The 24,996-nt window shown below is 45.0% G+C and overlaps 1 long non-coding RNA gene across 1 annotated transcript in view; it reads right to left on the bottom strand.

Annotated features, from left to right (window-relative positions):
* Positions 1–19,434, bottom strand: part of LOC308478572 — a 29,071-nt gene extending 9,637 nt beyond the window's left edge. The window contains exon 1 of the long non-coding RNA XR_013987166.1: positions 19,187–19,434. This is a non-coding gene — a long non-coding RNA (uncharacterized lncRNA). The remainder of the gene's footprint in view (positions 1–19,186) is intronic.
* Positions 19,435–24,996: the final 5,562 nt, after the last annotated feature.

The raw sequence follows: 24,996 nt of genomic DNA, 5'->3' as shown, positions 1-24,996 counted from the left end.
AGCGACAGGGCGCCATTCCTGTTATGGAACTATGAGGAGAAGGCAGTAGGTACCTTCTTAGCAATAGACCCCCAAGGAGAAAACATGGCATTGCAAGTGGCCTGTGACTTACAGAAGTGAGCCTGCTACAATTAAATTCAGGAACAAGCACCACAAAGCCCAACTTCTCCTCTGCTGGTTGCCAGGGTCCTCCCCAACGTCTGCATCTCCATCTGGTTCGCAGAGCCATCCAGTGGCTTAAAGGGGCACAGCTCATGTGAGGATTTTAAGAGAGGTCTGGCCCAGAGGCGTAGCAAGGTCAGGTGGTACCCAGTGCGGAAATTTTGTTGTCGCATGCCCCCCCCCACACATTGAAACTTATTACAAGAAGGAAAAATTGAAATTATTAAAAGAAGGAAAAATAAGATATTTACAGTATCCGCCCTCCCACTGGATGTCAAAGAGAACAACAACTACCAGACTTTTAGAAGACATCTGAAGGCAGCCCTGTTCAGGGACGCTTTTAATGTTTGATGCATTCCTGTATTTTAATATTTTGTTGGAAGCCGCCCAGAGTGGCTGGGGAGGGCCAGCCAGATGGGCGGGGTATAAATAATAAATTATTATTATTATTATTATAAAATTATTATTGCAAGTGTTATTTTCTGGTTTATTTACTTAACATTGTGAGCATAAGCACTTAAAACTTTTTTTCCCTAACTTTGTTCTCAACCTCCTCCTCGGCGTTCCAGGGTTTGGATCCTGAGTTGAAGGAGCTTTTGCTTCTCTCCTTTCCTCCCCCCTCCACTTCTTTGCTCCCCTGCCTCCTTCCCGTCCTCTTCCTGCCTGCCTGCCTGCCTCCTCCAGCAGCCCGGGAGTGTGGGGCAACGGTGCGCCACCTGCCCGCAACTCCCAAGCCTCCCCCGAGCTGCCAAAATGAAGGGGGAAGGGGGGGAAGGCCGCTGGCAAAGCAGCACAGCTCCCCCCTTCCCCCGACTGCTGTTGGTGGGAGACAGCCTTCTCCCTGTCGGCATCCTTCGGGGGTTGAGATGCCAGCTGGCTAGCCCCCAGCTGAATCATGCCCTTCCAGCTGTGATGATCCCCCGACCCCTGGTGCGACGTAAATCAGCGGCTCAGACTTCAAAGCCTGAGCACACTATATCAACAGAGCATACTGTGCAAACAGAAGAGGCGTGAGGCTTGTGGAAACATACTAACAAACTACAGATTTATTAAGCATAAATCAGGACAAAGAAAACATGTTGTCTCTCTTTCGTCTCCTCAGAGAGAGAGTCAAAAGCAAAAGCTATCACAACAGAAGTTCCCAGCAAACTGTGCTGGAACGTAAACAGACATGTGACATGTAACAATCTCACACGTCTGCAACTTAAGGTGGAATGGAATTTTCCAACACTCCCAGCACCGGTCAGGAACTCATAGCACAGAATAGGACAGCATTCACCCCTCCAGATGTTCAAGCAAGCAGGAGAGCTTAGCAGAAGCTGAGACTGAGGATATGTAGCATCTGGGTTTAGTGATTTATTTACAGGATCAAAATAAAGAACAGTGTAACCATCGCGTGTCTCTTCTCCTCCGAGAAAGAAACAAAAACATAATAGAAAACAAAGAAGACGGAAGTGGCGTACAGTTCCTCCCATTCCCATGCTTCCAAAGAATGGAATGTCAACACAGAGAGCATGTGATCTAGTAGTCACACATTCTGCAGCACGAGAGAGAATGAAACTCCTGACAATGGCTTGGGGTAGGCTTGGGAGTCGCAGGCAGGTGGTGCGGCGAATGTCATCCCCCTCAGCGATGACACCCGGGGCGGTCCATCCCCACCGCACCCCCCTTCCTATGCCTCTGGTCCAATTAGCCTAACATCTCCTTCCTTGGCTTTGGGAAACCATGTAGTTTGAAGTCAGGATACTGGCATTTCTTGTTACAATCTCGGGCCCAAATCCAGAGCGAGGCTGCGGACTCACTGTACGTTTAAAGTACGTGACTTCCCAAAGAATCCGGGGAACTGGAGTTTAACCCTCCACCGAGGTACAATTCCCAGCGCCCTTAACAAACCACAGTTCCCAGGGTTATTTTGGGGAAGTCCTGTATGGTGCTTATGTTTATGGCTAGGGTTGCAAGCCGAGCCATTGCATCTTCTAGACACAGCAACAACAATATATTTCAAGCAGGGATGGGATGGTCACTTATCAGTGGTGCTGCAGGAAGGGATGTCCTGCAATGGCAAGAGGTTGGACTACATGACCTTTGGTGATCCTTCCATAATGTTTAATCTCTTATCTCTCCTGAAGGCGAGAATCAGGACAGCAACTGCTCCCTGCCTTCCGGCCCCAAACAGCCCTGTTTCCACATATGAATGGAAATTTTAGTAGAAATATGGACGTACGTTTAGCTTTTACCCTGTTTTGGTTTTATATTGGCTTTCATGTATGCATGCCCTCCAACATTTCCCCAATGAAAACAGGGGTGGCCTATTCCATAATAGACGTCCAACATATATAAAAAACATAATAAAACATTGAAAGACGTCCCTATACAGAGCTGCCTTCAGATGTCTTCTAAAAGTTGTATCTCCTTGGCTCGGGGGCCACATACCTCCATACCCTCCAACATTTCTCTGATGAAAACAGGAATGTCCTAAGGAAAACCGGGACATTCCAGGATCAAATCAGAAACCAGGGCGGCTGGTCAGAAATCCAGGACTGTCCCAGGAAAATAGGGACACTTGGAGGGTCTGATGTATTTGCTTTTTTGAAAAATTTGCTTTGAGTTGCTTTTTGCTAAAAAATATTCAGCTGCTAAGTGAGATAGATAGATAGATAGATAGATAGATAGATAGATAGATAGAGATAGATAGATGATAGATGAGAGAGAGAGATGATAGAAATAGATGATAGATAGATAGATAGATGATAGATAGATATAGATATAGATGAGAGATGATTGATTGATTGATTGATTGATTGATTGATTGATAGATGATGATAGATAGATAGATAGATGATAGATAGATAGATAGATAGATAGATAGATAGATAGATAGATAGATGATAGATAGATGATAGCTATAGATGATATAGATAGATATAGAGATATAGATATAGATATAGATATAGATATAGATATAGATAGATATATAGATATAGATATAGATATAGATATAGATAGATATATAGATATAGATTAGATAGAGAGAAAGAAAGAAAAAATGCCAGAAAGCTTCAATAGATGTTGCTGGATTACCTGGAGAATCAGGGAGTAGCAACTGTTGCTTGTTGCTTGAATTTGTTAGCAGAGCTGAAACAGCACCATCCAAGGAACTCTGATATTGTTGGCCCTGCTCATGAGGAATGCTTCTTGACCCTTCTAATTGCAGTTCTCCAAACAGGCCTAAGCAGACTCGGTCCCCATTCATTTCCATTATCTACAGCTGAGCACTCTCAGCCTAATACAAATCTACTTGGAGAAAATTTGCTCCGATAAACATGTGCCCTGCGCAAATTGGAAATATTGACAACAGAGCAATTTCTGAGCCAAGCTTTCCCTAACCTGACTGAAGAAGATTAATCTTAATTCAGATCCACGTCTGCTAAATACAAAGTTGTGGAATGGAATTCTTCTTTCAGTTTTCATCTTAAATGGAATGAAATATTTGGGGATTAGAAGACAGATCATCATATTATTTCTGTTCTGTGCTTTCCTTTTTAACTTCTCTTTGGGGAATTTTTCCTCTTGCAGTCGCTGACACATTGATTTAGCATATTTTAGCTTTTAATTGGCTTCAGAATCTTATTGTGTTCAATGCTGCCAGATACCCTATGGAGAGGAAAAATATGATAGATGCCTAGGCAAACTTCAGTTGCTTCCTGACACTCAGTACTCTTTCACAACTCTTGAGCAAACAAAAATATGTTTAATGTAATTTATTTATTAAACTTATCAGTCGTTTCTTTACAAAAGCAGCTCAAAACGACCTACAACAAACAAATAAAATTCACATTAAAACAAACATAAAAGAAAACAGAGAAAATCTAAAACATATTTCTATGTTAAAAAGCAGGATTACAGTATTCAACCTGGTAATAGAGGCCACAGACCATTGAATCCAAAAATAAAGGCTTTGGTCTGGTGCTGAAAGATATGTAATGATGGCGCCGGGCAAGTTTCCTTGGGAAGGGCATTCAACAAGCAGGGAGCCACCACTGAAAAGGCCTGTTCTTATGTTATCTTCATCCAGGCCTCCCTTGGATGGGGATACACAGAGAAGGGAGTCAGACTGAATGTACAGGATTGCAATCCTGTATGTGTCTACTGAAAAGTAGTCTCTACTGAGTTCAAGGGGAACACGCGTGTAGGATTACAAAACTTAGTTATCTTCTTGCGCCAAAGTTCCATGGTCAGTTGGCACCCCCAAGGTGGCTTGCAAAAAGCTGTATATTGGGAAGGATTGATTGTGGGAGATAATAGATTAGATAGATAGATAGATAGATAGATAGATAGATAGATAATTTTATTAAATTTCCTGTTTTACAATTTAGAATATTCATTTAAACAACCATAAAATATCAATGACTTCCCTTCTTCTCTTAATGAATTTATCTTAATGCTGCCAACATTTTCAAGTGTACACAATTTCCCCCCATATATTCAACAAACATTTTCCAATCTTCTGTAAATATGTGTTCCTCTTGTTCTCTTATTCTTTATGTTAGGTCTGCAAGCTGCACATATTCCATCAGTTTAAGATGCCATTCTTCTTCAATTGTGACCTCGCTCATTTTCCATTTTTGGGCTGACAAAACATGGGCTGCAGTAGTGGCATACATAAATAACCTTTTTTGACACCTGGGAATTTCCATCTGAATTATTCCCAACAAAAAGGACTCTTTTCTTTAAAGTACTTTTAAACATTTTTTTCAATTCATTTTGGATTATTTCCCAATACTCTTTTACCCTTTTACTGGTCCACCACATATGAAAGAAGGTTCCCTCAACCTCATTGCATCTCCATCACTTATCTGATTCAGTCTCATACATCTTAGCAAGCCTGCTCAGAGTGCAAGACCATCTGTAAATCATTTTCAAGTAGTTCTCCTTCAAAGAATAACATGCTGTAAACTTCACATCTGAAGATTGTGGCTGGAGAAGCATGTCAGTTTGGGTTTCTTGTTTTTCAGTTCTTGAGTTCTTCACAGTTCCAAATCAGTGTGCATGTGTTTAAGGTCCTCGTGAAAATGTATCACAGTTTTAGTGTGAATTTCTCTTAATATAGACATTTTTGTGTGAAATTTTGCCTTCTATACACATTTTTTTCAAAGCAATTTCTCTTAACCCAACACATTCTTGTACATTATTTTCAAAAAATATATGTTTATGCACACTTTATCCGGGTATGTGCATTTTTTATTTTTTATTTTACACATCACTGAGCTGGAGGACTACATTGCAAAATTCAGAAAAGTACAAATTTCAGAGAGGGACTGAAGGCCACATTCAACCAACACACTAGAGCAGTTGTTCTCAACCTGTGGGTCGCGACCCCTTTGGGGTGATCAGCATGGTGATCAGCGTCCAGGGGGGCGACGCGATGATCCATCCAGGGGGGGATTTTGTCATATCCCCCCCCCCCAGGAATGACACCTGGGGTGGACTGCTCCTACCGCCCCCTTCCTATGCCCCTGTATCCTTGGTCTAGTGTCTGCCTCCTGCTGCTTTTAAAGATGTGGGAGCCACACGCACAAAATGGCAGCAACCCTACCTATCACTAGCAAGTAATTTGGAGCTGTCTGAATGAACCCTTTCAAAGCATCAGCAATGTTGCTTCATCCTGGTTGTACATTTCCCTCTCGTACTGCTGAGGCTAAATTGCCCAAAGCTGCAGCGACTTTGCCAAGCTGATAATCGCTTTCAGAAATCTGGGCTTAGGAACCAGGAACGAAAAAGGTGCATGTTTCTTAGGCCAAGCGTAGCATGTGGGATTGAATGACAACTGGTTCAGACACGGCACCATTTTAAAAAAGCTGCGCCATGAATGCTAAGTCACTTTCTTTGATTGACTCTATCCTATGTAGAGCCTGTCAAGAAACTGACATAGCTGCTAAGGAGGTGTGATGACAATTTGTCCAAGGTCATGACTGAGGCTTCATCAATGTCATCATCAAATTACTTAGCATATGGAAAGCATGAAAGGTGCAGCTGCTGGAAGCAAATGCACCAGACTGAAGTTTACTTGCCAAGGATTATTTCATCTGCCTTTTTACAATAAACATTTGCATCCTCCCAGGTTCTTTTAAAAGGAGAAAGGTGTTGCTAGGGTGTTGTTAGAGCTTTAAAAAGACCTGTGTTGCCTCCTGACTATAAAAGAGTTTGAGTGGAATTCTGAATTTGTGACACAGCGATGTTGCCCCAGGCAGGGGTGCTCTGATGGTGTTTCCTGCTTGGCAGGGGGTTGGACTCGATGGCCCTTGTGGTCTCTTCCAACTCTATGATTCTATGATTCTATGATTCAATATAATTGCAGAATAAACTTTGACTCTTTGACTTGATCTAATCAGAGCTTCCTCTTCCTTTTATCTTCCAGGCGTGGCATTTGGGACAAAATTTAGCCACCTGAGAATTCCTGCATTAATTTTTTTCCTTAAAGCAAGTTTCTGGTTTTCATGTTTCCAGGTGTACTTTGCGGCAAGGTCTATGCAAGACTCCAGAGTTCAGGAGGCAAAGACTCTTTGCATGGTCTTTTGTGCATAGGTAAAGGTAAAGGGACCCCTGACCATTAGGTCCAGTCATGGATGACTCTGGGGTTGCGGCGCTCATCTCGCTTTATTGGCCGAGGGAGCCAGCGTACAGCTTCCGGGTCATGTGGCCAGCATGACTAAGCCACTTCTGGCGAACCAGAGCAGCACACGGAAACGCCGTTTACCTTCCCACCGGAGCGGTACCTATTTATCTACTTGCACTTTGATGTGCTTTCGAACTGCTAGGTTGGCAGGAGCAGGGACCGAACAACAGGAGCTCACCCCGTCGCGGGGAGTCGAACCGCCGACCTTCTGATTGGCAAGTCCTAGGCTCCGTGGTTTAACCCACAGCGCCACCCGCGTCCCTCTTTTGTACATAGTGTCTGCTTATATCCCCTTTTCCTTACGGATTACAGTCGTGGTCATGGTTTTTGAGCTATTTTTAAGGAAATTCGCCAAAAACTACACTTACGACATGGGTTGGCATATGCCCAGACCAGACTGTCATGTGGCAATGTCCAGGAAGTTCTGGGCATATGACAACCCTAACATTGAGGAAATTTTATTCCATTAATCTCAAGAGCAAACTGCCATGTCACAATTGGCAGAAAGTTGCAAGTTCAGTCTGCAACACCTCCAGGTAGAACAGGGAATTTACCCTGGAGAGTCACTGCCACTCAGTGTAAACAGTTCTGAGCTAAATGGACCAGTAGTCTGACTTTGGCATAAGGTAGCTTCCTATGCTCCTAAACTTTGCAAATACAGTGGTACCTCTGGTTACAGACGCTTCAGGTTACAGACACCTTCAGCTTACAGACTCTGCTAACCCAGAAATAGTACCTCGGGTTAAGAACTTTGCTTCAGGATGAGAACAGAAATCATGCTCCGGCGGCGCGGCAGCAGCGGGAGGCCCCATTAGCTAAAGTGGTACCTCAGGTAAGAACAGTTTCAGGTTAAGAACGGACCTCCAGAACGAATTAAGTTCTTAACCCGTGGTACCACTGTACAGTCACAACAGCTGAGGAATGAGGCAGGGAGATAGGGTAACAAGCAAGCACGCCAACTCCTACAGGTAGAGGGGTCTTCAAAAGCTTCCCTTTCATATTCTTGTAAGTTTCTATTTTGGGGGGACAGGAGGCGGGCAGGTGTGGGGGACTCCCTGGTCCTGAATGGGGTAACTGTGCCCCTGAAGGACCAGGTGTGTAGCCTGGGAGTCATTTTGGACTCACAGCTGTCCATGGAGGCACAGGTTAAATCTGTGTCCAGGGCAGCTGTTTACCAGCTCCATCTGGTACGCAGGCTGAGACCCTACCTGCCTGCGGACTGCCTCGCCAGAGTGGTGCATGCTCTGGTTATCTCCCGCTTGGACTACTGCAATGCGCTCTACATGGGGCTACCTTTGAAGGTGACCCGGAAACTACAACTAATCCAGAACGCGGCAGCTAGACTGGTGACTGGGAGCGGCCGCCAGGACCACATAACACCAGTCTTGAAAGACCTACATTGGCTCCCAGTACGTTTCCAAGCACAATTCAAAGTGTTGGTGCTGACCTTTAAAGCCCTAAACGGCCTTGGTCCAGTATATCTGAAGGAGCGTCTCCACCCCCATCGTTCTACCCGGACACTGAGGTCCAGCACCGAGGGCCTTCTGGCGGTTCCCTCACTGCGAGAAGCCAAGTTACAGGGAACCAGGCAGAGGGCCTTCTCGGTAGTGGCACCCGCCCTGTGGAACGCCCTCCCACCAGATGTCAAAGAGAACAACAACTACCAGACTTTTAGAAGACATCTGAAGGCAGCCCTGTGTAGGAAAGCTTTTAATGTTAGATGTATCACAGTATTTTAATATTTTTTGGGAAGCCGCCCAGAGTGGCTGGGGAAGCCCAGCCAGATGGGTGGGGTATAAATAAATTATTATTATTATTATTATTATTATTATTATTATTACTACTACTACTACTACTATTATTATTACTATTATTATTATTTCTAGGCTTTCACCAGTTTAATCAGGTCCAGACCTCAGCTCAGTGAGAAGTAGTGCCTCATCTTTTAAAATAATATAGGCCAGTCCGAGCCTGAAAAGCTAGAGGCTTGATCTATACCTTGGCCAGCTCTACAAACTGTATTTATATGCAGTGCCTCAGTGACATCATCAGCAAGGAGTGAAGGTTCCCCTGGGTCCTAGCTTAGCCAGGATTAGGTACACCACAGATGAAATGCAGGTTGGCTTGGGGTCAGGTAGAAAGTCTTGGCAAACACTGTTTGAAATATTCGGTTGCAAATGTTCGCTTTCGTGCCATTCAGAACCCAAGTCGCTGTGTGCCAATGCCATCAATCCGACTCGTTCTAATTGTCACAGAACATCTCACTCCTGTCTTTTCACACCTATTAGCACAGCTGGGAAATTCAAGTTCCTAAGTGAGACCATTAATTGTAATGGCCTGTTTTATGGCGAAACAATAAATCTTACCAGCGGATGGGGGGGGGGACGAGAAAATGAATATTGTGCATGGTTGGCAGGTAAGCTCTAGCATTCGGTGCAAATTCAATCTACCCCCCCCCCCCAAAAAAAACAACCCACCTGGACGTATATGAGGATAATGTAAATATAGTTGAAAAGTTTCAGGCGACAACAGCTTCAGCGTGGGCACAGCTGCAATGTGGATTGAATCCGCCCACACACTGACATGCTCAAAGGGTGGCATGAATCATCTCTAATCCTCCGGAGCATTCACAAATTGTGATCTATGGCTGATAGACTCAACGGAGGAATTGGATTTTGTAAGAAATAAATAAATAAAGGTACGTTCCGGGGATCGGGGGGATTGTCCACATTTCTGAAAGCCAGTGCAAAACGGCGTCAGCCCAGTCCTGCGCATTCTTACCTGGGAGCAGGAGTAAGGTCCATGGGTATCAGTGGGGTTTACCTCCAAGTAAATATGCCTCGCGTTGCAGTGTTAATCTAGTAGCGGCAAAATGAAATAAAACCGGCTGCACCAACAAAACGCCGACTGCACTCTCAGAGTTAATGGGGAGTTCAGCGCTTCCTTGCCAGGTTTGGAGACGTTAATGCCAGAGAATGGCTTTGCCCCTTAGCGCTGAGGTTCTCCCCTTGTTAGCTCTTCGGCCAGATGTTTTTAAATGGATTTTAAATGGTTTGGTTTTGGGGAAACCCCATAAATGCGCTGCCCTGGGATCTGTACTCAGGATCCCCACCTGAGCTCAGGGAAACTCACACCTACTGTTCTCCCTCGGTTTTCCCTGGCGTCTGGACTGCCTTGAGTTGCCAAGAGCACAATCCTTCACCCGTCCTCTGAGTGTGCTGCTCCGGAAGGCCCTATCTACTTGCACTTTGATGTGCTTTCGAACTGCTAGGTTGGCAGGAGCAGGGACCAAGGAACGGGAGCTCACCCCGTTACGGGGATTTGAACCGCCGACCTTCTGATTGGCAAGCCCTAGGCTCTGTGGTTTAACCCACAGTGCCACCTGCATCCCTTTTCAGCTGAAGTGTATCTAAGGCCAAAGGTAGAGATCTAGTCCACCTCTATTTTACATCATTATCCCACCTCATACCTGCCCCAAGCTTAGGCTGTCAGGCAGCAGGCTCTGAGAGAGTTTTTCGGGGGATAAGACTTGGCAGCTGTTGTTAGTACTAATGATCCAGTCCTCTGCGGAAACACCAGCCACTATCCTGGTATCTCACGGGATCAGGCCTTCATTTCCCATGATTGCATTTTTTAATTAAAACGGGAAGAATCTCATTTTTGAAAGATAATCCACAGCCAACTAAGACCACAGAGCCTCACTGGAGGGGGCCACGATCTAACTAGAATTATTTAAGATGCTAATTAAACAGAGATTGCTCTTGGAATGCTATTTTTATTCATATATATATATATATATATATATATATATATATATATAAAAACCACTTCTGGGCTTCTGCTGTTCTGTCAGAAACGTCTAAAAGACAATGCTTTCTTCCAGATGCTTCCAGTTATTCAAATGGCCAGATATGTGGCGTCTTAAATATTTGTTTTTAAATTGGCTAGTCATCTGCACTTCTCTGTTTATCTATATCAGGATGACTCCACTGCACAAGAGGCAAGAGGAAAATAAAGCCAAATGGCCTTTATAAATTCAGAACAGCCAGGTCTAGCCCAATAAATTTTGCTGCCTGAGGCAAAGAAGCAAATAGCACCTCCGTGCACCTGCAGTCTGTCATATTATTTCGGCATCTGATGGGGAAAAATCACTCAATCGTCTCTCCCCCTTCCTGGCAACAAAATGCAACAACAATAAATAACAAGCCCTTCACTGCCATTTCATGACACCCCAAATCAGCTGTCTGAGATGGCTGCTTCACTCCACCTAATGGTAGAGTCCTAGGTTAGAAACATTCTATCAGAAACACCAACCGAGATGATAGAGAAATGGGCAAATGCAAAGTAGTGGCTTTGCTGCTGGAAAACGAATTCTTACATCTTCGTGGTGATTTAGATCCTGCTCTGTACAAATGCGTTACAGATCCTGTGTTTCTCAAACTTGGGTCTAGCAGGATCAATGGTCATGGAAGATGAGAGTTGCGTGGCAAGTTCCCACCTCCCACCAGGAGAAATAACGACACATGACACCATTGTTTTAGGTTAATGGGCTAAAATTGGCCACAACTTTATTGGTTACAGGTAAAGAGCGGTATTGGCTTAGGCATTGGTCCTATCCGACTATCCGGCTTCAGCCTGTTTGCTTGAAGACCAGGAAGGGTTAACACCAGCAGGGGGAGCCCTGCTGATGCACATCAACTAGGGACTCCCCCGGGGTCACCGATCGGGGGCGTGCTTTAGACCCTGGCCTCCATAGGCTTCAGACGAGGCAACGCCCCCCGGAATCCTTTACCGGACTACCCTTCAATATTTGGGGGAGGTGATGGCGCAACACATCTACATAACAATATCCCTACCAATGCCTAACTGCCAAAACCAAGGAAGTTGTGACAATTTGCTACGAGGTAGGTGAAAAACCAAATGGCCAGTGCCAATTTGCCAAGTGGAAAAAATTCCTACCAGGCCCCTTAACGGCAACCAACTGAGGTCCATAGCAAGGTCAGAAGGGGAACCTTAAAGGGTGGGTGGGTGGGAAACCTCAGCAGCTGAGCGGACCAAAGAGGGAGATCCTGGGGCCGCGCTCGCCTTAAATGGAGTGAGCCACCCCACCCCCCCGAGTCAGCCAATTGGCTGGCTCAGGGGATGACGCGGCCCGAGGATTCCCCTGATCGCACGGAGGCTGGAAGCCAGCCTCCGCGCACGTGTTGGGGGCGTGAAGCCCGCAACACCACCTCCTCCTGATGTCGGAAGTGGCTTTGTAGTCCAACAACAGCTGGGGATCATAGCTGTCAACTTTTCCATTTTCTTGTGAGGAATCCTATTCGGAATAAGAGAATTTCTCTTAAAAAAAGGAAACGTTGACAGCTATGCTGGGGACCCAAGTGTGAGGGGAAAGTGCCTGAAACTGAGGGATCCAGGCCTCTAAAAGGATTTCTATTAGAAGCTGACTTCCCAGGAGGAAAGGGTGGGTGCGAATAACATAAGAAACCAGGGTGTAACCAAGGGTGGATCTACACACCGGGGGGGAGGGGAGATGCTATAAATAAGTCAGAAATTAAATTGTTATAACAACAGGGGGGAAGACCCTATGTAAAAATGCCATAGAAAGGTTTTGTGCTCTCTGGCGCCACCTGGTGTTGTGTGTTTATAATGCATTTAAATCACTGTTTTTTAACTAATGTAGTTGAGTCCCAATTCTTAGACCAGCATCTGTTTTCAGTGTCCAAATTTGACCCTGGAACTCAGGAAGCAAGAACAAATGAATGTACTCCTGAATAGGTAAGAATAATAATACTGTATAATAGTACTAATAATTTATTATTTATACCCTGCCCATTTGGCTGGGTTTCCCCAGCCACTCTGGGCGGCTTCCAACAAAATATAAAAAATACAATAAAACATTAAACATTAAAAACTTCCCTCAACAGGGCTGCCTTCAGATGCCTTCTAAAAGTTTGGTAGTTGTTTCTTTCCTTGACATCTGATGGGAGGACGTTCTACAGGGCGGGCGCCACTACCGAGAAGGCCCTGTGCCTGGTTTCCTGTAATTCACATCTCACAGTGAGGGAACCGCCAGAAGGCCCTCGGAGCTGGACCTCAGTGTCCAGGCTGAACGATGGGGGTGGAGACGCTCCTTCAGGTATACTGGGCTGAGTTCGTTTAGGGCTTTGAAGGTCAGAACCAGCACTTTGAATTGTGCTCAGAAACGTACTGGGAGCCAATGTAGGTCTTTCAGGACTGGTGCTATGTGGTCTCGGTGGCCATTCCCAGTGGCTGGGTTGTGAACGTGATCCATGTGAGATGCACGTTCACAACCCGCAGTGGTGCGTCTGCACATGTGCAAAGTGCGATTTAGCGTTTCTGCGCATGCGCGACCACCAAAACCCAGAAGTAACCTGTTCCGGTACTTCCGGGTTTCGGTGGTCCATAACGCAACCTGAAGCTTCTGTAACCCAAGGCATGACTGTATATGAACTGTGTGATTGCATCCAGTAGCATTTACTCCCAGGTTGACCTCACCACCACCTTACACACCCCACCCCACCCGTCTATCCCAATATGCAGCAGCAACTCAACCAGAGGGAGGTCAGGTGAGCAGTAGAGGCTCGCTACAATGTCAACTAATGATTTCCTCTGTCATTTTGCACTCCCTTTTTCTTAATGGCATCTGTGAGGGGACTAGGATTCAGGGTAGGGGGGCTTAATCCTTCTCTTTTCCTGCTGAAAATTACACATACACTCTCAAAGGTGCTCCTTTGAACCCATATGTTTTTCCTCTGGAGCAAAGAACATTTACAACGGGCAATTTTCATCAGGAAAATTGGCTACACATTCACACAACATGTTCCCAATCCAATCCTATCTTCCTACACTGGTGCTTTTTTAAAACATAATTCAAAAAGACAGAAATACAATTACTTTTTTAAAAAAAATCTTACCTACTTTCAGCCCCGAGGCTCAAACTAAATATGCTTTCTTATCAACATTTGGCTTTGTTATTTGTTTTGTCGTGCCGCAATATACAAACTTGTACTTCAATAATAAAACATATTATTTTTTTAAAAAGAAGAATGCATATTAATCAAAGCAGCCCAAGACATTTTGTTCTCTGAACCAGGAAATCCAAATTCTTACCTTCATGGTAAAAACTAGTAATAATTTTTTTTTGGGGGGGGGACTGACCATTGACTGTCCTTTATTGACCTGCCACTCACAGGTGTAGTGGTCCGGGGTTGATGGGGGTCAAAGACTCATTGCTGTTTTCTGCATCTGGGTCCCTGTCTCCAGCATCCTATAGCCACCAAATCAGCATGAAAGGAGTATTTTAGCCACAGAGAAATCTTTTCACCCATTGTACTGATGGGAGCTAATCGGAGTGAAAGGAAGTGAGTGAGCCACTGAGGATGGGCTCCTAGGATCACTCTGGAGAAGGCATGCAAGAAGAACGCCAAAGAGTTGTTGTCTTGTGTGCTCCAAAGCTAAGGAACAACGAAAGCAACAAGGTGCTTCCACTTTCAAGAGAATGCTGTGCAAGTTCTGCAACGTACAATGGAAGTTCAAGGAAAGCACAATTTCCATATACAGTTTCCATATACAAAAGCTGACCAGGCCAGCCCAAGACATTTTGCTGCCTGAGGCAAAAGACAAGATGGTTCTTCCTCCCTTTCCATATACAAAAGCTGACCAGGCTGGCAATCTAATCTTCAATTTAACACTTGTGGTGAGGCAGTATTCTCCACCCCACCTGAGGGAAGCAGGCTAACTCTTGAGGGCACGGGGCAGACTGAAGGGCACACAGCACTCTGTCCTTCAACATCTCCCTGTGGTTCCCTGTCTCCCAGCATTTGTTGCCTCACACTGCCTAATGGTAGAGCCGGCCCCATTCGCACATTGCAATCAATCAGGCCTATTCCTGATAAACGTAAGAAGAGTCCGGCTGGACCAGGGCAGAGGCCCTTCTAGGCCAGTATCCTGTTCTGACAATGGCTAACCAGATGCCTATCTGAGACACTCTCCCCACTCATGATTCCACAAGTGGAGGCAGAACATAGCCATCGTGCCTGCCATGAAACCATGACTTGTGACATGCAAATGTGACTCATACTTCAAAACTCAAACCTCTACAACAGGCATCCCCAACCTTCGGCCCTCCAGATGTTTTTGACTACAATTCCCATCATCCCTGACCACTGGTCCTGTTAGCTAGGGATCATGGGAGTTGTAGGCCAAAACATCTGGCGGGCCGCAGATTGGGGGTGCCTGCTCTACAACAAAGCTTCATTTTAACCAATTCCCTGCAGCTGTTTCCATTAGCTAAAAAATCTAAGTTACTCTGAAAGATGATATTAGAGCACTCCGAATCATTTGCCCATGCATGTGTACAGAAAATAGCAGATCCGACTTAAATATAGCACGTGGCGATCTGCATTGCAGCGCATCCCTAACCAGAAGTTTGTATAACCTTAAAGGGGGGCACAGCTCAGAGGGGGTGTTGCGGTGACAATCAAGAAGTGCCTCTGTGCTTTTGAATTTGCCACTATGCTCCTGCTGCCACCTCACCTTGTCCAATGGTAGGGCCGTCCCCAGTGAAACCAGCTACTAAGATCAGGAGCCTTTGCCACAACACAGCTGAACATGACTCAGCAAACGGTGCATTTGCAGAAGATAAAAAACACCATTTATAGGTACGCAGGAATGTCCTATTCAGAGTGCAAAATGAAGGAGCCCAATTCTGACCCTGTTTCCGCTACCCCGAAGCTACCAATGTAACAGCATTGTGTTCAGTTTCATTTCCTTCGCTCTTGGACCCCGTTTTTATTATCTGCCTAGATTGCCAGTTGATGCACAATGCTTCGGTGGCAAGAACGGCGAGGCAAGTTATATTATCAAATTAAATTCACTGAAAGGATACGGCTTCTTATATGAGTCACATTCATTTTTTGACTGAAATTAAATTCTTCTGCCACCGGGTGACTGGAGGTGAGACTGCCAAAAGTTTAAAAGTTGCCAGGAAGATATGAAATGAAAAGGAGCAGACTTCAATGAATAAAAAGGGCTTGAGGCTCTCTAAGAGAGGTACCCTGACTTCTGGTCACAGGATGCAGTTTTCTGACTTCATACTGGCTGCAAGCTCGTCATACATTGCATTTTGTGGACTGCCCATCACAGAGCTACAATTCCCAGCACCCTTAACAAACTACAGTTTACACATCTGTTTATGTGTAACACATGCACCAGTTTACACATCTGTTTATGAGGTAAAAAAAGGTTGTGACCCCCCCCCCCGCAGCTCTACAGCAAAATTGGGGGATCTTTTTTCTGTTGAGAGCTGCATTCCCACAGGTGGTGATCAGGAGCATCCATAGGAACATAGGAAGTCAGGTCATTGGACCTCCTAGATCAGGATTGTCTAGTCTTTGACTGTCCTGGGTTCCAGGCAACCCTACCTGGAGATGCCAGGGATTCATCCTGAGATCTTCTGCACGCTCTGCAACTGAGTGGTCTCGTGTGTGTGTGTGTGTGTGTGTGTGTGCGTGTTTGTGTGCCACCCCATTCTTCTTCCAGAGACAGATTTAGGGGAGCATGACTGATTTGGTCGCACCGAGTGCAGAGCCTCGGGGGTGCTATGGAGACACCACCACTTATAAACGCCATCGCCAACTCCTCGAAAGATTCCATCAACGGTGGGAAGACAGGCAAACTAATACCAGCAAACTGGAAGAAGCCAAGATCACCAGTGTTGAAGCAATGATTCTTCAACATCAACTTCGTTGGACTGGTCCTGTTGTGTGGATGCCTGATGATCGTCTTCCAAAGCAACTACTCTATTCCAAACTTAAAAATGGAAAGCATACTGCTGGTGGTCAGCAAAAGTGGTTTGATGATTCTCTCAAGGCAAATCTAAAAAAAAAGTTGTATAAAGACTGACAACTGGGAAACACTGGCCTGCGAGTGCTCCAATTGGAAAACAGCCTTTACCAAAAGTGTCATGGGCTTTGAAGACGTTCGAACTCAGGATGAAAGGGAGAAACGTGCTAAGAGGAAGACATGCTTGGCAAACCCTCACCATGAACAGTTGCCACCCGGAAACCTATGTCCTCACTGTGGAAGGACGTGTGGATTCAAAATTGGCCTCCACAGTCACTTACGGACTCACTGTTAAAACCGTGTTTATGGAAGACAATCTTACTCAGCTATGAGTGATCGCCAAAGAAGAAGAAGATTGGGGCAGCACAATTTTTATCTAGAATGGAGCATGAGAGGTGAGGGGCGCTGAATTTTGGCATTGCACAGGTCACCACTGACATTTGAGACTCAGGGTCCACCACTGCCTCCTCCTCCTCTTCCTCACCTGCCTGAAATTAGGCCGAGAGCTACAGGAAATCCAAACAGCAAGCCCATTTCTGCCCTATAGCCTAAACTCCACTATTCATGCTAAAGATGGGGGGGGGGGGGTCTGAATCATCCCCATCATTACTTTACAATCCGATGACTAGAACACAGGGAAGTGCCAACAATTGAACATCAAAGACACCCTGTCCTTTGACCAATATTTGTTTTTGGGGTAGTTGTTGTTGGGGTTTTTTTTTGGGGGGGGGTTAATGAAGTGATGTACTTTGAAGCTTTCCCTTTCCTAATTTGATTGGAAGGATTATCTCTTTTATCTTGTTTGCATTAGGACAAGAAAGGCTTTTTTAAAATGCTGACACTAATAAGCCTAATTAGCAAAAGGGCTTTTATTATGTTTGCCTAATATCTTATTAGATTGATTTAGAGCCTGTTTACTTAGCAAAAACAACATGCTATAATTAGATTTCGTGTGGGGGAGGGGGAATAGGACCTTTTCTAATTACCTAAAAACTGGGAGGAGAATCAATAGAGGTTAAATTGGAGGGAAGGAAAAATAAATGAAGGCTCACAGCCTGCACATTGGAAGCATAACAAGCTAAATTAAAGGAGTTTCACCTTGCTAATTTAACCAGTACATTGGGAATTGCAGTTAAAACCCACTAAATCTACAATGGAAATGTAACATTGCAACACCACTCTTGGGAAAAGCACTGTTTATTTGTGAGAACTGACAGGACACAGTATTGTATGTGTGCGAGAGACTGAGTAATTGGGTTGCGGGGGAATGTTTGGTGTTGCATTTCCCTAGTTTCCTTTCAAAGAACTGTATTCTGCATTTGCATCAGATCGATGGCGAATGTAGCTAACATCGATGCAAAATTAAACCAAATACACTGCGAAAACACAATTCAGAGAAGAAAGTAACCAGCAACTGCTATTTAGAAACATCACTGCCTCTGATCATGACAGACAAACATTATGGCTAGTAGCATTATCCTCCATGAATTTTCCAGCTCCCTTTCAAAGCCATCCAAATTGGCGGCTATCATTGCTTCCAGCTGAAGAGAGTTCCATAGATTACCATGAAGTAATTTATCTGTCCTGAATCTGCCAACATCCAGCTTCACGAGTTCTACTGTTGCATACCCTTCAACTGCCATGGTTTTGCCAGGACGATCCCGAAACTGGTAAAGCTATCACTGTTAGAATTCCTGCTCCGTGACTGCAGTCATAGGATTGTTGTCTTTCACATGACGTGGTATGTTTTGACTCCACAGAGCGGGAAGTGATGAAGACAGGATGTTTGTGTTACAGTGGTCCCTCGGGTTACATACGCTTCAGGTTACATACGCTTCAGGTTACAGACTCTGCTAACCCAGAAATATTACCTCCCGTTAAGAACTTTGCTTCAGGATGAGAACAGAAATCGTGCGGCAGCGGCAGGAGGCCCCATTAGCTAAAGTGGTGCTTCAGGTTAAGAACAGTTTCAGGTTAAGAACAGACCTCCGGAACGAATTAAGTTCTTAACCTGAGGTATCACTGTACTGTGTTCCGTGAAGTGGGACTATTGTTCTTTGTTCTTTTCTCTCTGCTGTCTGATGCTAGAGAGAGAGGGAGCCATGTTGCAGCGCTCCGTGTGTGTTTATATGTAAATAAAGTTGATTAGCCAAAATGCTGAGTTGCTGAGGTCTGTCACACAAGGTGCACAAACTCTGCGGATCCCTAAGTGTGCTGGTGTCTGTTGGCATCGGTCGCTGTGATGTTTGGGCTGAAGAAAGCTTATGAAGTTCCTGATCGACCAGGAGAGAGGGAACATGCCAGTCGGGCATGTGTCTCTTGCCAGGGTCCTACTCGAGTGTAGGCTGAACTCCTGACAACCATGGCTCCTGACTTGAAACCAGGGCACCCCAATTTCAAGGCTTTGTTCCCCCTTCACAAGCCCAGCAAGTGACAGAGCAGGCATCGGATTGTAGAGGCCTCACAGGCCCTGAGGCTCACCTGCCATCCGCACGGTGGGCTAGACTCTCCAAGGTGAGTACTTCGGTTCTGATCCTCATGGATCCTGCCTCTCTGCCCCTCACAACATGGCGGCCGGCTCTGAGCTTGGTGGCTCAGCGTGATGATGTCATTTGCCAGGGCACCAATGGGAGCTGGAACCAGACACGCAGAGGCAGGGGACATGGATATAAAAGAGCCGCAGTTCAGATTGGAGCCAGAAGCAGCAGTGGGTGAGTCTTGAGCAGATAACAAGATGGGGAAGAGCATGGGGGGGAGGGAAATAATAATAATAATAATAATAATAATAATAATAATAATAATGTATTATTTATACCCCGCCCATCTGGCTGGGCTTCCCCAGCCACTCTGGGCGGCTTCGAACAAAATATTAAAATACAGTAATCCATCAAACATTAAAAGCTTTCCTAAACAGGGCTGCCTTCAGATGTCTTCTAAAAGTCTGGTTGTTGTTCTTGTCTTTGACATCTGGTGGGAGGGCGTTCCACAGGGCAGGGGCCATTACCGAGAAGGCCCTCTGCCTGGTTCCCTGTAACTTGGCTTCTCACAGTGAGGGAACTGCCAGAAGGCCCTCGGAGCTGGACCTCAGTGTCTGGTCAGAACAATGGGGGTGGATACACTCCTTCAGAGGACTGGAACCCAGTGCCAGGGTCTCATCTGGTAACATGCGAAGTAATGAAGAGACAGTAGCATCTCTGAGCATGTACAGAGTGCACACATGTGTATTTCCTCCCACCCCCCATACACAAACACACGCTTTCCCCCCAGCCAGGAACACCTTGCATTCCCCAGATCAAAATGTCCCAATTTTCACCAGAGGGATGTTGGAGGGTATGGTGTTATAAGAGAGTGAGAGAAACTCTTCTCTAGGCTGCTTTGTGACCAAGGAGGAGAGGGGTCCAAAAAGTCACCTACACATTAAAGCCCACCAAAGGCTTCTGACAATTTGTTTTGTCCCCCACCCCTGTCTCTAAAGAAATATATTAGGAAAGGCATCATACAAATAGACTTGGGGATATACTAGTTAAGGCACCACACCAAAAAATAATTAGTGCTTGGTAGTCGCCATGTGGCCTATATTACATAAAACAGTCTTTCTGTCAATACAAAAGAAGGGAAAGTGTAATTAAAGATAAAATATGGATGATTCTCAGAGACGCTGAAGGAAGTTCAAAAAGAGACAATTTGTAGAAATTTGGATAAAAATGTATAATTGTATGGAAAACCAATAAAAAATTATTTTAAAAAAAGAGAGAGTCCTCAGTCTGAAGGACTGTCCTCTCCAAATCTGTTTTAAAGATAACAAGATAATGAATAAATATGGGGGTGGGGAGAGAGAGAGAACTTATTGTTTTGTAAACTGCCATGGATGAAGGGAGATAAAGAAATTAAAATAAAATAAAATAAAAATAGGCATGTTCACACATTAGCCTGAACACAGGTACAAGCTGTCACTACACATGTACAAGTGTTTGTGGGGAAGAGTGTACACTTGTTGATTTGTACAGTTCAACTACTGCACACCCCGGTACATAGACTGTACAGTTAGGGGATGCTAAATGTGAATAACCGTGTGAGTATACCACTCAACTATTTGTGTACACAGCTACCCAGATGGTGCACTTATTGGGTGTAATGTGTGAACACCCCTAAGCAAGGAGAACACTGGCCATGAAATCGCCTGTTTGCAACTAGCAGACTGGGAAAGCAACGAAATCCCCTGGTCACAGTCCTCCCACAGCTACAGTGAGATCTATTGTATCCCTCTCTCAGCTATAGGGATGCGGGTGGCGCTGTGGTCTAAACCACAGAGCCTAGGACTTGCCGATCAGAAGGTCGGCAGTTCGAATCCCCACAACAAGGTGAGCTCCCATTGTTTGGTCCCAGCTCCTGCCCCCCTAGCAGTTCAAAAGTGCAAGTAGATAAATAGGTACCACTCTGGCGGGAAGGTAAACGGCATTTCCGTCCACTGCTCTGGCTTGCCAGAAGTGGCTTAGTCATGCTGGCCACATGACCCAGAAGCTGTCTGCAGACAAATGCCAGCTCCCTCGGCCTACAGAGACAGATGAGCGCCGCAACCCCAGAGTTGTCCGCGACTGGACCTAACGGTCAGGGGTACCTTTACCTTTATCTCAGCTATAGTAATTATTTCTGAATTTGCACCTATGCAAATAAATTAGCATATCCAAATGTCATGCAAATCAGTCCTCTCTTTCTGGCGATAATGGGAACAGATCACCATTCCCCAACAGCTCATGCATGCAAAACAGAATTTGCTCCTATAGGCAGAACTTCTCCTTCCCCAAATATATCCCTCTAGTGCTGCCACTTTTTCCCGGCTGAGATTAGCCCAGAAAGACGGCTGATCGCCGAATAATTGATGCTTTTGAATTATGGTGCTGGAGGAGACTCTTGAGAGTCCCATGGACTGCAAGAAGATCAAACCTCTCCATTCTGAAGGATATCAGCCCTGAGTGCTCACTGGAAGGACAAATCCTGAAGCTGAGGCTCCAATACTTTGGCCACCTCATGAGAAGAGAAGACTCCCTGGAAAAGACCCTGATGTTGGGAAAGATGGAGGGCACAAGGAGAAGGGGACGACAGAGGACGAGATGGTTGGACGGTGTTCTCGAAGCTACCAGCATGAGTTTGACCAAAATGTGGGAGGCAGTGGAAGACAGGAGTGCCTGGCGTGCTCTAGTCCATGGGGTCACAAAGGGTCAGACACAACTAAACGACTAAACAACAACATGATATCCAAAGTGCAGCAGATGTTCATACACAACAGGGCCTTCCTGGTTGTGGTGCCTTCACCTTCATACTCCTTTCTGAGGGGAGCCTGCATGGCTCCAGCACTGCTTGTCCATCTGTCACCCCAATTAACAAAAATGCAGTTGTCTCAGTAATGAATGTTGGGTCAAAAAACATGGGGAAATTAGTGTTTCTTGTGATGCAGCATCTACTAGTCCCTAGAGAAGTTTCTTTAATTAAGCGCCTCATAAATTGATTTCTTTTTTTCCTGCAGCTTCTTAAATATTTGACCTTCTGCGTTTTAAGATGGTTGTTAGCTTCCTCTGGAGGAGATCCCCAGTGGCAGAGAGGCAGCATACAAAGGCTTTAAATAAGCAGGTGTTGACATGGCAACGTGGTTTTCAAGCAGAATTCTGAGGTTCATCAGCAGCTTAGCAGGAGTCCCTTATTGAGACGATATTTGTCCAGCCAGCCCAGTATAATCTCTGGCTGTCTATGTCGAAACAAACAAGATGAACTGAAGCTTTTAATACAGGATGGCAAATACAACCTGGTAGGCATTACTGAAACCTGGTGGTATGAGACTTGTGACTGGAATGTAGGAATTGAGGGGTATAACCTGTTCAAAAGGAATAGACCAAATAGGAAGGGAGAAGTACCATTGTATATAAAGGATGTGTAGACTTGTGAAGCTCTATACAGTCAGTAAAAACAAGACCTGGAGCTGACTGTGGCTCAGATCACCAGCTTCTTATAGCAAAATTCCAGCTTAAACTGAAGAAAAACCACTGGGCCAGTAAGACACAATCTAAATCAAATCCCTTATGAATACGCAGTGGAAGTGAGGAACAGGTTTAAGGATTTAGATTTGGTGGACAGAGTGCCTGAAGAACTATGGACGGAGGCTCGTAACATTATACAGGAGGCAGCAACGAAAACCATCCCAATGAAAAGGAAATGCAAGAAAGCAAAGTGGCTGTCCAACGAGGCCTTACAAATAGCGGGGGAGAGAAGGCAAGCAAAATGTGAGGGAGATAGTGAAAGATACAGGAAATTGAATGCAGATTTCCAAAAAAATAGCAAGGAGAGACAAGAGGGCCTTCTTAAACGAGAAATGCAAAGAAATAGAGGAAAACAACAGAATGGGAAAAACCAGAGACGCTCATCTCACTTCAGGCCAAGGGAGCTGGCGTTTGTCCACAGACAGCTTTCCGAGTCATGTGGCCGGCATGACTAAACTGCTTCTGGCACAACAGGACACTGTCACGGAAGCCAGAGCACACAGAAATGCTGTTTACCTTCCCGCTGCAGTGGTCCCTATTTATCTACTTGCACCGGCATGCTTGCAAACTGCTATGTTGGCAGAAGTTGATACAGAGCAATGGGAGCTCACCCCATCGCACGGATTCGAACTGGCGACCTTCCGATCAGCAAGCCCAAGAGGCTCAGTGGTTTAGTCTACAGCGCCACCCGCTCCCTTCAAAGTATTAGCAGCCCTTAGTAGACATGAACATTTTCTTCAATGCACAAGTGACTATGGAAAAGGCTTGTCATGTGGAAGATGGCGTGAGCTTGTTTTCTGCTGCTCCAGAGCGTAGGACCCAAACCAATGGATTCAAATTACAAGAAAGGAGATACTGACTATAAACATTAGGAAGCATTTTCTGATGGCAAGAGCTGTTTGACAGTGGAATGGATTGCCTCAGAAGGTGGTGGACTTGCCTTCATTGGGGTTCTTAAACAGAGTTTGGATAGCCATCTGTCAGGGATTATTTAACTATGATTCCTGCATTCCCTTGGGAGTCCTTTCCAACTACAATTCTCTGAAAATGTTTCCCTCTTAATAGGAAAACTTATTAGGCTGGCAGGTACACCCCATTATGGAATGCAATTCCAAGTGATAAGGAGGCAAACCCCTTCTCTGGTCTTTCTTAAACAGACTTTAAATACTAATTTCTTTGCAATGACTTGGCAGGTTAATTAAGATGCCGGTTTGGGGTTTTTTTAGATGTACTTAGATATTTGAAGTGTTTTAAATGTTTTATTGTTAAATATTTTACTTGATTGTAAGCTGCTTTCTTTGAGAGGCGGTCTTCTCTGAAAAGTGCTACAGGTGCCTTTTAAATAAATAAATAGGAAAATAAATAATAAGACTGCAAACCCACTGAAATAGCAAAGCAGCATGAAGGATTACCAGAGACAGCAAAACAAAGCCATGAAACAGCGAGCAGAAGATGGTTTATTTTATAACACAGAAAGTTATCCGACTGCAGAAATCAGTGCAATTTTTTAAAACGAAGGAAAGGAGAAAGCTTCCAGATTCCAAGACTGACTAGACAAGTTGTCTCCAGCTGAAAGACATTTCCCTCAGGATTTGCACACAATACAGTTGCACACAATACAATTCCTTTCAGGAATAAAAAAAAAAAAAAACAAAGCCATTTCTGTGGTTGTTCAAAGTAAAACGAATTCTACCCAGTGGCCGGCCCAAGACATTTTGCTGCCTGAGGCAAAAGACAAGATGGTCCTTCCTCCCTTTCCATATACAAAAGCTGACCAGGCTGGCAATCGAATCTTCAATTTAACACTTGTGGTGAGGCACTATCCTCCACCCCACCTGAGGGAAGCAGGCTAACTCTTGAGGGCACAGGGCAGATTGAAGGGCACACAGCACTCTGTCCTTCAACACCTCCCTGCGGTTCCCTGTCTCCTAGCATTTGTTGCCTCACACTGCCTAATGGTAGAGCCGGCCCCATTTGCACATTGCAATCAACCAAGCCTATTCCTGATAAACGTAAGAAGAGTTCTGCTGGATCAGCCCAGAGGCCCTTCTAGGCCAGTATCCTGTTCTGACAATGACTTAACCAGATGCTCTCAATTAGGAGAAGTGGTATCTCCTGAAAGATTAATCTGCTGCAAGGCTCTGGAGGCCACAAAAAAGAACACTAGACAGGGGTTTAACATTTCTGAGGGGATTATAGCTTCTGAAATCTTTCTTCTCACAAAAAAGATATGTAGTAATCCACCTGGCTCCAGACCAG

Source organism: Podarcis pityusensis (assembly GCF_964106645.2).
Source record: "Podarcis pityusensis genome assembly, chromosome: 5".
Lineage (NCBI taxonomy): Eukaryota > Metazoa > Chordata > Lepidosauria > Squamata > Lacertidae > Podarcis > Podarcis pityusensis.
Note: the sequence above shows the minus strand (reverse complement) of the source record. Positions and strands in the feature narration are given on the sequence as shown.